This window comes from Triturus cristatus, chromosome 9, assembly GCF_964204655.1.
Source record: "Triturus cristatus chromosome 9, aTriCri1.1, whole genome shotgun sequence".
Classification (NCBI taxonomy): Eukaryota; Metazoa; Chordata; class Amphibia; order Caudata; family Salamandridae; genus Triturus; species Triturus cristatus.
Window position 1 is genome coordinate 790,052,423 of NC_140592.1, and position 13,173 is coordinate 790,065,595.

Below are 13,173 nucleotides of genomic sequence, written 5' to 3' on the forward strand. Positions count from 1 at the left end.
CTGCTTGGCCAGCTCCCACTCCTCTTCGGTGGACCCACCCTATGCACCTCACCGAAGCGTACCTTACCAAAGCCCACAGGGCCCCTCCCCTTCACGTGGCGTGCCACCGCCCCCCCGCGTGTACACCGGTCCCTTACCTGGCACCAAGGTCAGCGTCCTGCTGAAGCGCGCCGCCTAACCAGTGGTGAAGGTGGGGGAGGCCGGCACTCCATCCGCCACTGCACGCCATCTGTCCTGACCTTCTGCAAAACTAGACACCACATTAGTGACCCCCCCCCTTCCCTGCAACCCAATCCCAATAGCCAGGGACCGTCCGCTCTCCCCCCACATACTCCATCCCGTGATCCCACAGCAATGGGCCGTCCTCCGTGGACTCCAGCCCGTGATCCCAGCGCAATGGGCCGTCCACCGTGGACTCCAGCCCATGATCCTACAGCAATGGGCTGGCCTCCGTGGGCTCCAGCCCGTGTTCCCCACAGCAATGGGCCGTCCTCCGCGGACTCCAGCCCGGGATCCCCAGTTCACAATAACACATTATGGCTCAGGGAAGGGCATTGCCATCAGTTATGGTAATATTTGCATCCAGACATAGCGGATCAATCCCCCCTACTACTCCACACTTCCGCAGCGGTACCGCAAGCCCATCCGTTGTATCCTGCTGTTGTTCTGGACCCCCGTGCCCCCAGAGGCCGCAGCAACCCACTGGGTCGTATTCTGTCTAGTAAGTCCCTCGCTGGGGCAGGCCGCCCGCACGAGGCAGAACCTGCCCATCCGCTCGGTTGGTGGAGCCGCATGTAACTCACCCGAGTGCCGCGCCTGCTGCCCCTGCAAAGAAAACGAGGAGTCCGACATGCCGGGATTATTCTCCCTGCCTGTCCCTGTCACCTTTGGGTACCCCCACCAGGGCCCCACCACTCTCCGCCCCAAGTCCGCGAAACGACTGATGACCGCCCCCCGAAGAGTCCCCCCGGCCCCGCGTCCGGCACCCCGAAACCTGACCCCAACCCCCCCCTCCCCAAACCCTCCTCCACCCCAGAGCCCAGCTCCGACGCCTCCCCCTCCTCGCCCGCGCGCTTCTCCCCTGCCCGCCTCCAGGCACGGCATGAATCCCCCCGCTCCACTAGCCCCGGCCGGGCCCATCCTCCCACCAAGTGTAAGCAAGGAGAACACAGTTACAGACCTGAATATGACAATGTGGACAGCTGGTCAAAGCTTTACGATGGCACCCGGACAGGATGGGATGTCCATGTATCATGGAAATCCCTGAAAATTACCTTTCCATGGCACCCGGACAGGATGGGATGTCCATGTTAACAGGCACATCCCTGAAAATTCTCTGTGTATGCCAAGCGCTGTCTAAATGCGGGGTAAAAGACAAGCGTACATGAGAAGGGCTGCTCGAGGGGCTGCTGCCTTTGGAATTACCCCCCCCCCCCCCCTCCCCATCCATACCGGTTGCTATGGAGGACGTGTGGCTTACAGAGGAGGACTTAAGGCCCTACTTGAACAGAGGTGCAAGGCACCTCGAAGGCGAGGGGGTCTCAGCGCTGGAGAGGGCAGCAAAAGGCGTCGTGTTCTGCTTCCTGCAGTTTTTACCCAGCCCTGAGGAGACTGTGCACAACATTTCCTCACCCTGACTAAACCCCCAGGCCGGCTGCCATGTCACCCCACTGAAATGGTGGCTGGTGACCTAAAATGGCCGCATACATATCCCCCCAGCCCAAATATAGCCCAACAAGCCCAATTGGACTCCGGGCTGCACCACCGGCCCAAAAATCCCCGGGGTAGGCAGGCCTCCCCCAAAGCCCCATTTTGCATCTATGAAACCTACACGGAGAGGTGATAAGCACGAGGCTGCTGGGGAATCCATGGAAGATTCTCAAATGCCTGAATGTAAGCCAGCCCTTCTACAATTTAGTAGTGCTTTGTATACAGCCCTGGGGAATAAGATTGCAATGGTGGCTTCAGACTGAGTTTTTGACGAGTAGAATGTAGACTGTGGAATGGAAAGTGAAGGCTAATGAAAGCAGGGTGCAGATGCGGGAGGGATATCAGTGCGACTTTCCTCCACATTGAAAGAGGTGCAGTCTATCTGGGCAAAGACCATGAGGCCATGGCGAAAAAGGAGACACGCTTTGAACAGCATGACAATCATACTATTCCTTAGTTTAGAGCGCCATCCAGCGCAAGTCGTTGTAATGACCGCAATCTAATGGCATTGCGATGCAATCCCCGCGTTGTAATGGATGTCTCCCCTTTAAATTCTGTATTTATTGTGTCACGTTTACTGCGCTTCAAAGGCAGAGGTGAAATATCAGGTTATGTCTTCTGACAAATGTCTGCTTATGTGTTTTTAACATGGACATTGGTGGTTAGAAAATCCTCTCACTTTGCAGTGGGATAAAGAAAAGTAAAGTGAACAGTGTGATAATCTGGTTTGAGTAAAGGGAGAGAGAAAGAAAAGGCTTTAGGGTGTAATTTTTTGTAACCTAATAGAATGTAAATACCTGCAAATTGACTGCACGCATTCAGCACTAAGGAAAGCACAAATGTAATCACTTTTTTTGTATTTCTGAAATGTAGATGGAAACAAAGATTTTAACAGGATCAAAATAAATCAAGATATCAAACTTGGTGATGCCCAAATGTTAAATAATCTTCGAAACCCGATTTCCACACATTACCATTTGAATGCAATACATTTTTATCAGTACAACTGCATGTCTATGCAAATGTAGTGGCCATTTCAATGAAATTGTGGTGTCTGTAAATGACAGTGCGCTACCACACGATGCTTCACTTACTTTTAAAATTGCCTGCCTCGTGACCACTAAAGCTATGCTGTTGTTGTAATAACTTTATTTCGGTCGACAGACCATAAAAAGTACAGAAGCATAAAAAGAAACAACAAAAGACATTTAAAATAATTAAGTTAAAAAGTTCTGCCTAATACGCCACATATACAACAAATAGCGGGAAACTGCAAACACAATGGGAGGGTGGGTGTCATAAATCAATATCCTACAAGCCTGTGTATAGTGCAAGAATCCCAGATTCCTGCAAATAGGAATCAGCCAGCGTTTTCTAGATACAGAGTAGGCAGGACAAAAAAACAAAACCTGAGCAATATTCTCAGTATGGTAGGTGCATGCAGGGCAAACTGCAGTGCTCGATTTAGTCCACTTAGAAGTAAAAGATCTTATGGGAAGAGTGCCATAACGTAGCTGAATATACAGTTTACGGGCAGCTGGGGGTTCAGTTAAATCCATAAAATCCTCGGCCCTAGGCTCTGTTTTTATTAGGAGGAACTCAGATGATAACCTACCCAAGGAAGATGAACTCATTAACATCTGATGGTTTAACGTGTGGATGTGAGAAAGAAGTATATTCCTAGATATCCCTGCACAATTGGTCTCCAGAGCGTCCCATAATCCAGGGAAGCCAAGCAGAGTACAAACTGCACTAATATGCCTAAGCCAAGGGATCACTTTAGATCTAAGAATAGGCCAAATCTCAAAGAATTCAGCTCTATAGTCGGCCAATTTAGGGACGGACCACAGCCTCTTCCAGTACATGATTGGTCTAGCGCCTATTATCTCCTCTATTGGGGTTAACTCAAGATCAAATCTAAGAGGGATCAACGGTGTACTAGGCGGTAGACCAATTAAGTTTCTGACAAAAGACTGCTCCGCCCTTTTAAGATCGAGAGTCTGGGTCTGCATATGCCCCCAGAGTTCAGCCCCATAGATTGCTGACATTCTTGCTTGATGGCTGTATATTGTAAGTGCAGGAGAAACTGGCCTAAAGATGGATTCCTTAAAAACTTTAGTTAGTCCCCCTGCTAGCTGGGTGAGCCTAAGCGTAGATCTAACAATCTGTTTATGCCAATCAAATTTCTCTGTGAGGGTAACACCCAAATATATGAACGTTTTGACTCTTTCCAAGGGGCTACCAAAGAGTACAGGGTTTGGGCGAGTGCGTTTTGGGGGGTTGAAAATCATAAACTTTGTTTTTCCTATATTGATTTCCAACCCCCGGAGATGGCAAAACTCTACAAAACCATCAAGGGTTTTTTGAATGCCCGATGATGTTCTAGACAACAAGAGTGTGTCGTCCGCGAACATCAGAGCGGGCACTCTACCTGTGGCCAGTCTAGGGGCATCAGTATTGGGCACACTATTCAAATATTTAATAAGGCTGTTAATATAAAGGCTGAAAAGGGTAGGTGCCAAGACGCACCCTTGGCGAACTCCTTTCAAAACTGGAAATTGGTCTGTGAGTTCTCCATTCCTTCCAGACCTAACCTGTGCAAAATTATTTAGGTGTAACCTTGAGAGAATGGCTAACAAATAGGGCGGGAGACCCATCTCCGCAAGGACTTTCCAGAGTTTCCCACGTGGGACCAGGTCAAAAGCCGCCCGCAGGTCCACAAATACCAGGTAGAGGCTGCCACCCTCCACCTTAGCTGTTTTCCAGTACAGGACCTGCAGGCGGAATATCTGGTCTAAGGTAGAAATACCAGACCTGAATCCTGCCTGGAGCGTAGATAGTATCCCCTTTTCCTCGATCCACCCGAGGATCCTATCCAAAATAACCCTCCCCATCAGCTTTTGTGATGTATCAATTAGGCTGATGGGTCTGTAATTTGAGGGGGTTAAAGGGCAATCCTTTTTAAAAATCGGCACAATTTCGGCTCCTAGCCAAGTAGGCGGCAGGTCGTCGCCCAGCAAAATGCCGTTAAATAGGGTGACTAGATAAGGAGCCCAGATTTTTGGTTGTGTCCCAAACAGGTCCCCAGGCAGTTTATCCAAACCGGGAGCTTTTTCTGGGAGCAAATTTCCTAGAGCAATCTCAACCTCACGCAAGGTAATTAATTCATCTAGTGAAGGGCATTGGCTAACAACAGTGGACCGAACAGATTCTTCAAGTCCATTAGCACTATGGAGTTGCTGAAGTTCAGTGGCATTAATAGCCATAACACCACACTCAGAAGTGCCATATAGGGCACAGAAATGGCTTTCCCAAACGGAGGGGGCAATATTGGGGGCAGGGGCCAAACTATGGCCACTAAATCCAGAAGCTACTATAGTCCAAAATAGTTTAGAGTTATTGTTACCAAGTGCAGAGCCCAGATTCTCCCACTTGGCAACTTCCCAATCCTTTTTAGCGTCACTAAGCGCCTTCTTATACGCAGATCGATGGAGCTTAGTGGCTTCCCTATTATTAGTTTTTAAGGCTCTACAGAGAGCCTTCCTGGTGGCCCGACAGAAAGCATTGTACCACTGGGGGGACGAAGTCCGTGGGCGATTGGCCCTTCTCTCAGGGCAAAGAATATCCTTAATTGCTGCTACCAAGTTGATATGGATTTCTGATGCCCTGCCTAGATGACCGACTTTTACCATTTCTTCAATAAAAGGGATAATGATCTTATATAAGGCAGCTAGCTTAACTCTTCGTCTACAGTTTGTTATAATTAAAGGCGCAGTGGCAGAGTGTTCAACTAAAGTTTGACATTTGAGCCCAAAGCTCCCTATCCTGAGTGAGAGTACCAGGGCATTATGGTCACTATCAGTTCTTTCAATAACTCTAAACTCGTACGCCCTGTCCCAGTGCCTAGCCTCTAAAAAGATGTAATCAATTATCGAGGACTGATTATGCCGATTAAATGTTGCATTCCCCGGTCTGTCAGGTTCCACCCTCCCGTTGCAGGCTCGTAGTGAGGTTGTAAGCACAAATGACTGCAGTTGTAGAACTAACGGGGTCCAAACCTTGACCCAAGAGGTCAATGGTTGGGGAATCGCCCACAGTGAATCAACGTCATCTGGGCCACCCATGGTCGAGTCCATGAGTGGCTCAAAATGACAATTGAAGTCACCGCCCACGATTAACACAGTAGAGGGGTCCATTGTCTGGGTAAGGGTCAACAGAATTTCAATGGCCTCTGACACAAGACCCCGCCTAACTGGCCTTGAGTATACATTAAACAGGGCGATATTTGGCCCATTTAGTGGGGTCAGCAGTACGCACTGAACGTCCTGCGAATTAGTACTTATTTGTGATGCAGTTACTCCCAAGTGCGTACCAACCCATATGGACAGACCCCCTGCAGGTCTGCCCCTCTCACCCTTGCTGGCCACAATATCAAATGTAGCAAATCCCTGAGCTGAGCTACTTTTTAGTGCCCAGGTTTCTTGTAGCATACAAATATCATGGAGGGCCATAAAAGAGCCCCATTCAGGAATGGGCAGTTTACTCTTAAGGCCCGCCACATTCCAAGAAAGAATTTTTACATGGCCAGTCGATAGAACTTGGTTAACTTGGTCATGGGGCAGAGAACCACAAAGGTCATTAATCATATCAGATCCCTCTTCTGGTGCAGAAACATGCTCGTGAGGCAATGCATATTGGTCGGGAGAAGGTGAATCAGTTCCAGAGAGAGTAAATTGTTGTGGGGAGAAAGTCTGCGATAGGGAAGTTGGCTCGATATTCTCAGCCTGTTGCTCCATGATAACAGGCCTACTAATTAGAGACCCCCCCTGTCAATCGCAATCATCGAAGCCTGAAAAGGCATCGAATCTATTTGCGACTTCGAGCGGGGTGAATGGCGGCCAATAGTCTATCCTCCTAAAACCATTTCGGTGGCTCCTAAAAGGTACAGTGGCCCAATCAGATACACTTTCACGAGCCACAGGAATTGATGCATGAATAATATGCTGATTATCAGAGGGTATGGATAATACTGGTTGATGTATCTGCATTCGAGCCGGAGCCCTGAGGTACGTCCTGTGGGAGACTGAGGATCTTGGATAGAAATATGTCAGTTCACGAGGCATAATGAACCCGCTACTTTTGGCCAAAGTATGGTTAAGGATGTGAGTAACAGCTCTGGGATCTCTAAAGTTAATGATAATTAGATCCCCCTCAATGTCCTTAGCTCTTCGTCCCAACCAGGGGAGTCGCCGAACGTGTAGTATCTCCCCATTAACGTTAAAGGGAAGAGGCCTATTTAAGGTAAGCCAATGCATGGTTTTATTTTTGAGCTCAAAAAACCCTTCCTTTTTGCCCTTTCCAGTAACGGAACTCTCGTAAGCACTACCACGTAAGGGACCGATTCTGGGGGTAAATCAACTTGATACCCCAAGTGGTCCACTGCCTTGGCTAAAAGAGTACCTCCCCTCACACTTTTCCTGAAGTAGATTCTAACGCTCCCCTTGTCGCTTCACCCAAATCATTTTGTACTGGTTGTTGTTGGACTGTGTTGGGAGATATAACCATAGGTTGACTGCCGGGGATAGCCTTACCATTTTTTCTAATGGGAATGGAGGATGACACTGATACAACAGGGGGGGGCAACACTAAATGTGCAGGATCTTTAAATGCCCCCACGTGTTCAGTGATAGCCAATTCTAGGTCCCCCAGGCGTTGCTCCACCTTTTTAAATCTTTCTATTATAGGTAAAACGAATGACCTTAATAGTCGTTCGATACTCTCAAGAGCGGCAACATGCGAACCTTCGTTTGTCGAGCAATATGAAGGGCTAGTTAGGTCAGGGGAGGAGGGTGCCATTGCAGTGTTAGAACTTGTGTCCATAGGGGCCGCTGTAGGTGAAATAAGTGGTACACTAGACTTTGACATAGATACAATATCTAGAGTGGACCTTGGTCCCTTACCAAAGTCAGAGTGATTTATCTTATTCCTTTGAAGGACACCTACCCTCTTTCTTCTTTTAGTAGGAGGGGGTCTTTGGGCTTTGGACACAACTACCCTCTCAACCTTCTTTTTAGTAGCCTTAGCCTCTGGTTGAGAGGAAACCATAATCGTATCAGTTTCCTTGATAGAAGTACTAGGGGAAGATAAATTGGTGGAAACATGCAAATTATTAGGCTTATCAGGTGTAGAGGGGGTGTCTCGAAGCAATAAGGGAACATTATCAATGGCTAATGACTCCTGAGTAATAGTAAGAGGACTTGGCTCGGAAGGAGTAGTATGGAGCAAAATGTCCGTAGGCAATCTATTTTTCAGATATTCTATATCTGAAAAATATATACAGCTAATACAGTCTCCTTCCCATTAGCCAAAGCAGCCCTGGAAAAATAGTCATCCAATGTACCCTTATTCATACCTCCTACAGTTGTGGGTGGATTTTTAATCAAAGTCTCGGCCATGTTTAACAAAACAATAGAATGTCTCAGTACTCACAAAGGCCTCCAACGAATGGTAAGGTTAATGGATTGGCCCGGTCCGGTCTCCTCGTGCCTCTGAGGGCCGCAGAGGGCCCGCTCTTTGCCCGGGGTTTCCGTCCCGCTCGCGTTCCGCTAACGCGGAAGGCGCGTGCGTCCCTTAAATACAAGGGGAGTGGGAGGGAAGAGGCACCAGCTGCGCTCGGGATCAGCAATGCGCTAGGCAGGCTGGTCCTCGCAGTCCCGCCCGGCCGTCACAGGGTCTGTAAACAGGAATCTCCCCCAGCAGAATTTCGTGAAGAAGTAGAGATGTAGCACCAGTGTTCCTGCCTGAGTCCGGATTTTAAATGCGGCGAGCGGCTCCCGCGAAGCGGGGGCCGCGAGACGTAATTGCAGTGCTGGGAGTGGTGGGAGGGAAGAGGCACCAGCTGCGCTCGGGAACAGCAATGCGCTAGGCAGGCTGGTCCTCGCAGTCCCGCCTGGCCGTCACAGGGTCTGTAAACAGGAATCTCCCCCAGCAGAATTTCGTGAAGAAGTAGAGATGTAGCACCAGTGTTCCTGCCTGAGTCCGGATTTTAAATGCGGCGAGCGGCCCCCGCGAAGCGCGGGCCGCGAGACCTAATTGCCGTGCTGGGAGTGGTGGGAGGGAAGAGGCACCAGCTGCGCTCGGGATCAGCAATGCGCTAGGCAGGCTGGTCCTCGCAGTCCCGCCCGGCCGTCACAGGGTCTGTAAACAGGAATCTCCCCCAGCAGAATTTCGTGAAGAAGTAGAGATGTAGCACCAGTGTTCCTGCCTGAGTCTGGATTTTAAATGCGGCGAGCGGCCCCCGCAAAGCGGGGGCCGTAAGACGTAATTGCAGTGCTGGGAGTGGTGGGAGGGAAGAGGCACCAGCTGCGCTCGGGAACAGCAATGCGCTAGGCAGGCTGGTCCTCGCAGTCCCGCCCGGCCGTCACAGGGTCTGTAAACAGGAATCTCCCCCAGCAGAATTTCGCGAAGAAGTAGAGATGTAGCACCAGTGTTCCTGCCTGAGTCCGGATTTTAAATGCGGCGAGCGGCACCTATGCTGTTTGCGAATGTTTGCCGTTCTATAAATTGGCTAGTGGTTCTAAAAAGTTTGGGAAGCTGTGTACTAGATTAATTCGAGCACCACTGAAGACAATCCATTTTTGCCCTTTTCAATTGCTCTCCTGAAACGTGGTGTTGTTGGTTGCCATCACTTCTCTGTGTTGGGCTGGTGAGCTTCAGACTTGGTCCTTCGAAGAGCCATCCATGCACATTCATAACAGAGTAGTGTTCCATACACATCCTCCTTTTCTATCCAAAGTAGTTTAATGTTTCCATGTCAATCCGCCTATTGACTTGTCATCCTTTTTTCCTCAGACCCAGTTCATTTCTTAGAACTCTATTCACTATTTTGATGTTAGAAGATTTGTGAAGGGTTGTGTGTAGTCAGGAAAACTAAACAACTCCTAGATTCCTTTTAACCACCATATCTTGGTAACCCAGTCTCTGAAGGGGGTACTGCAAGATGGACTGTCAGGTGCATTGGCATTTGTTATGCTAAAGCTAAACACATGCTGCATGCTACCCCTAATGCACATTCTACTTGCAAAAAGAGAGCCACCATGGTGTATTGCGGCAACATACCGTTAAACATATGTAAGGCTGCTATTTTGTCCTTTTTCCATGCCCTTAGTATACGTTACTGTGGAGATAGGCCTGACTGAAAGAACAGGTCAGTCAAACATTGATCCAGGCATCTCTTTGCAGTTCTTGCAGGCCACCACTTTAAAGGTTGTGGTATTGCGTTCCATCATACGATCTACAGCAGCATGTGCTGCAAATGGGAAAAAAGTTACTTAAGTGTAACAGTTGGTTTACTGTCTTCTGTTGATTCACTTGCTTTCTACCACCTTCCTGAATGCAACACTGGAGATTCTTGCCTATTGGTCTCCACCTGCGTTTGGATCTGTAATGTTATGAAGAAAGTACACATCTGCTTCGCTTCTCCAGTTACTAACTCACCACACATCTGGGGGAGGGAAAAAGCTGGTGCTTTGTTGGTTCTGAGGGAGTAAACACAAGTCAACTTAGAAGAAAAACAAGTTGTGTTATTCTGACCCCTTCATTACACATCAGGTTTGAGTCTACATCACGACAAGCCACAAACCAAGTGTTACAGATATGTAACCTTTTCCTTTCTGCTCAGAAAGGCGCTAAAAGGCACAAATATCCAAGCTGTTCCCATGAGACCGAGAAGTGATAAGGCGGTCTGTGAAGCTACATGCATCAACGTGTTGGGCTGCTTCTTCTTTGGGTCCTTGATTGTAAGAATATGCCCCCACGCTTCTGCCAAAAGGATCAGCTGTTTGCATCTCCTCTAGCCACTCTTGCATACTCCCTTCTTTGCCCCTTTCCCCAGGGGCATCAGGCTGCCAGCCCATGGCTCCCATATTGGTGCTTTACCTTAGATGGGCTGGAGACAGTGGGATGGGTGCACCATAGTTGTCCTCACTTGCACCTCTCTCCTCATGCTAGTCCTTCTTTTATTGCCACAATAAAGCACATGTTCCCGTCACGTGCCTGCACACGGAATACCAGATGGCCCTGCTCTCTTCAGGGTAGAAAGCAGCGTCTCCATTAAAATCAGATCGGATGTTAATTTTTTTATATGAATACTTGGAACTGATTTCAGCTGTGTTGAAAACCTTTTGACGATGTTGACACTAAATAACTTCGATTCTGAAGTACGGACAAGTAATGGCTGTCGGTCGTACACATTATATAACATTTCATATTTGCCGCAAAGGGTGCACGCTCCTCTTCCAACACGCACACACTTCATCAGTTCGTGAAGAGGTGTTTTGGAATAGACGTCATCAGTTATGGGCTGAGAATATGCTTCTTTCCTTTGCCGTGACGCAGGTCTGCACACGGGAGTCGCGAGGGACACATAGGGGGCCTGTTTTGAACAAGTAAACGTTGAGTGAAAGGAAGAAGGAGCCCATGAGAGTAGGGATGTGGTCTCCTCAACAGTCCATTAGTAGCTGAACCATGTGATCTAACCACTTCCAGACTTCAAAGCTGTCAAAACAGCTACGCAGAGAGTCTGTAAGGATTCAAACGTACAAAACTGACAGTTTCCTGTCTAAGAAGTTGGAATGAAGGTGGCCAAGCACTGTTTTGAAACTGCAATGTGCTCGTTTTTGTACACGACATTATTTTTCTAAGCAAATTGATTTCCAGAAAGACATTGCAAATACTGTTCCAGTTAGGGTAATTCTCATTTTTTTTATTAGAGCACTTCCGACGTGAGTACTTGAACCCCTTGCTAATTTCGAAGGTACAAATTAATGCACATTGAAGTGTAGGTGATAGTAATACTTTAGCTGGAGTGATATATTTTAACATTATTCATTCACCTTTTTTTAGGTAAACCAATTTTTATTGTTCTCTTTCTAAAACTCAGTACATTTCTTTTATTTATTCGCCTTTTAAGTGCTAAAATGTTTGTTTTATTAGACGTTTCTATTTCTTATATATTCCTTAAACAATGTAAAGTTACCAAATTGAGCAAGTGGATATGTTATGATCTAATTGTTTTGATATCATCACATCTGTTAAACTTGGCATCCTTGGCGCGGTTTCCCCAGTCTTTTTGCCTCTACGTTTTGTATTTTTTGACTGTGATGTATTTTGGTTTTGCTGGTTTAGGTACTATGGGCACTTTGCCACTGCTGATCAGTGCCAAAGTCCAAGTGCTCCCTGTGTAAATTGTAATTCTGATTGCTTCTCCCTGATTGGCATATTTGATTTGCTGGTAATTCCCTAGTAAAGTACACTGTGTGTCCCCTGGGCCTGTAAATCAAATGCTACTAGTGGGCCTGCAGCACTGATTATGCCATTCACAAAAGTAGCCTTTCAAATGTGTCTCAAACCTGCCACTGCAGTGTCTGCATGCACAGTTTTTAACTGCCCTGTCGACCTGGCAACCCTAACCTCCTTCCCTTTTCTTACTTGTAAGTCATCCCTAAGGTAGACCCAAGATACCACCTTGGAGAGGGTGCAGTATATGTGAAAGGAAGGAAATATACTGGGGCTGCTTTGGGGCTGAGTGACGGGACAGCGCTAGAGCTGAGCATCATTAGGAGTATACTGTGACTGCCTTTCATGCCTAGCAGAGAGAGATGGAAGGGGCCTACTGAGAACTTGCTTACCTGTTGGCTTCAGAGGATCAGAGGCCAGGCGGCTCAACAACTTTACACTACTTAAGTATGATTACATCTACCAATAACAGCACTCAAAAGGCACTTGATGAGAATATATTATTATTCTTTTCAGCCTTGCATTGTCTCGCACTGCAAATTATTTTTGATCTCTCCTACCTGTCGCTTGAAAAAAGTAGAAAAATTAAAAAGGACTTACTGCCATGAGCGAATCACTGGTGAATCACCTTATTTATGGGATAATGGCTGGCATTAAATCTAAGGCTAATGGCCCAAGATATCCTGGGATGTTAAAAACAGAGGCATGAAAACTTTGTTAAATTGAGCAATGACAGAGGCAGGGGGCAGCCTGAAAAATATAAGGTCAGTCCAGAAGGGCTAGCAGCAGCATCATTGACTGTACTTGGGCTGTCTACTGACGGCCCGTTGGCCCTGGTATGTCTGCTGACGGTTGTCACAGTAATGCTGAGAATGGCCACAAGACACATGGAGAGGAGACTCCTTCAGACAACGCATGTTAAAGAGCAAGTGTGTCGGGAGAAGCTGATGTGAACACCCTATGTCTGGCTAACTTCCCTGATGCTTCTAATTTCTGCTCTAGTACTGCTGCCATAATGAACAAATATGACCGGAGCATGCATATCAACACTCTAGCCTCAACTACTCCCTCAACTAAGGATCCTCGCCCCCTCATGATATTAGCCAAGAGAACAGTCACGCTGGGGTTGCTGGAGCTCAGGTACACTATATAACAGGTCAGCAGCTG

The 13,173-nt window shown here is 47.7% G+C and overlaps 1 protein-coding gene across 1 annotated transcript in view; it reads left to right on the forward strand.

Annotated features, from left to right (window-relative positions):
• SLC38A6 (solute carrier family 38 member 6) overlaps positions 1–13,173 on the forward strand; it is a 393,044-nt gene that overhangs the window by 229,747 nt on the left and 150,124 nt on the right. The window lies entirely within an intron of this gene.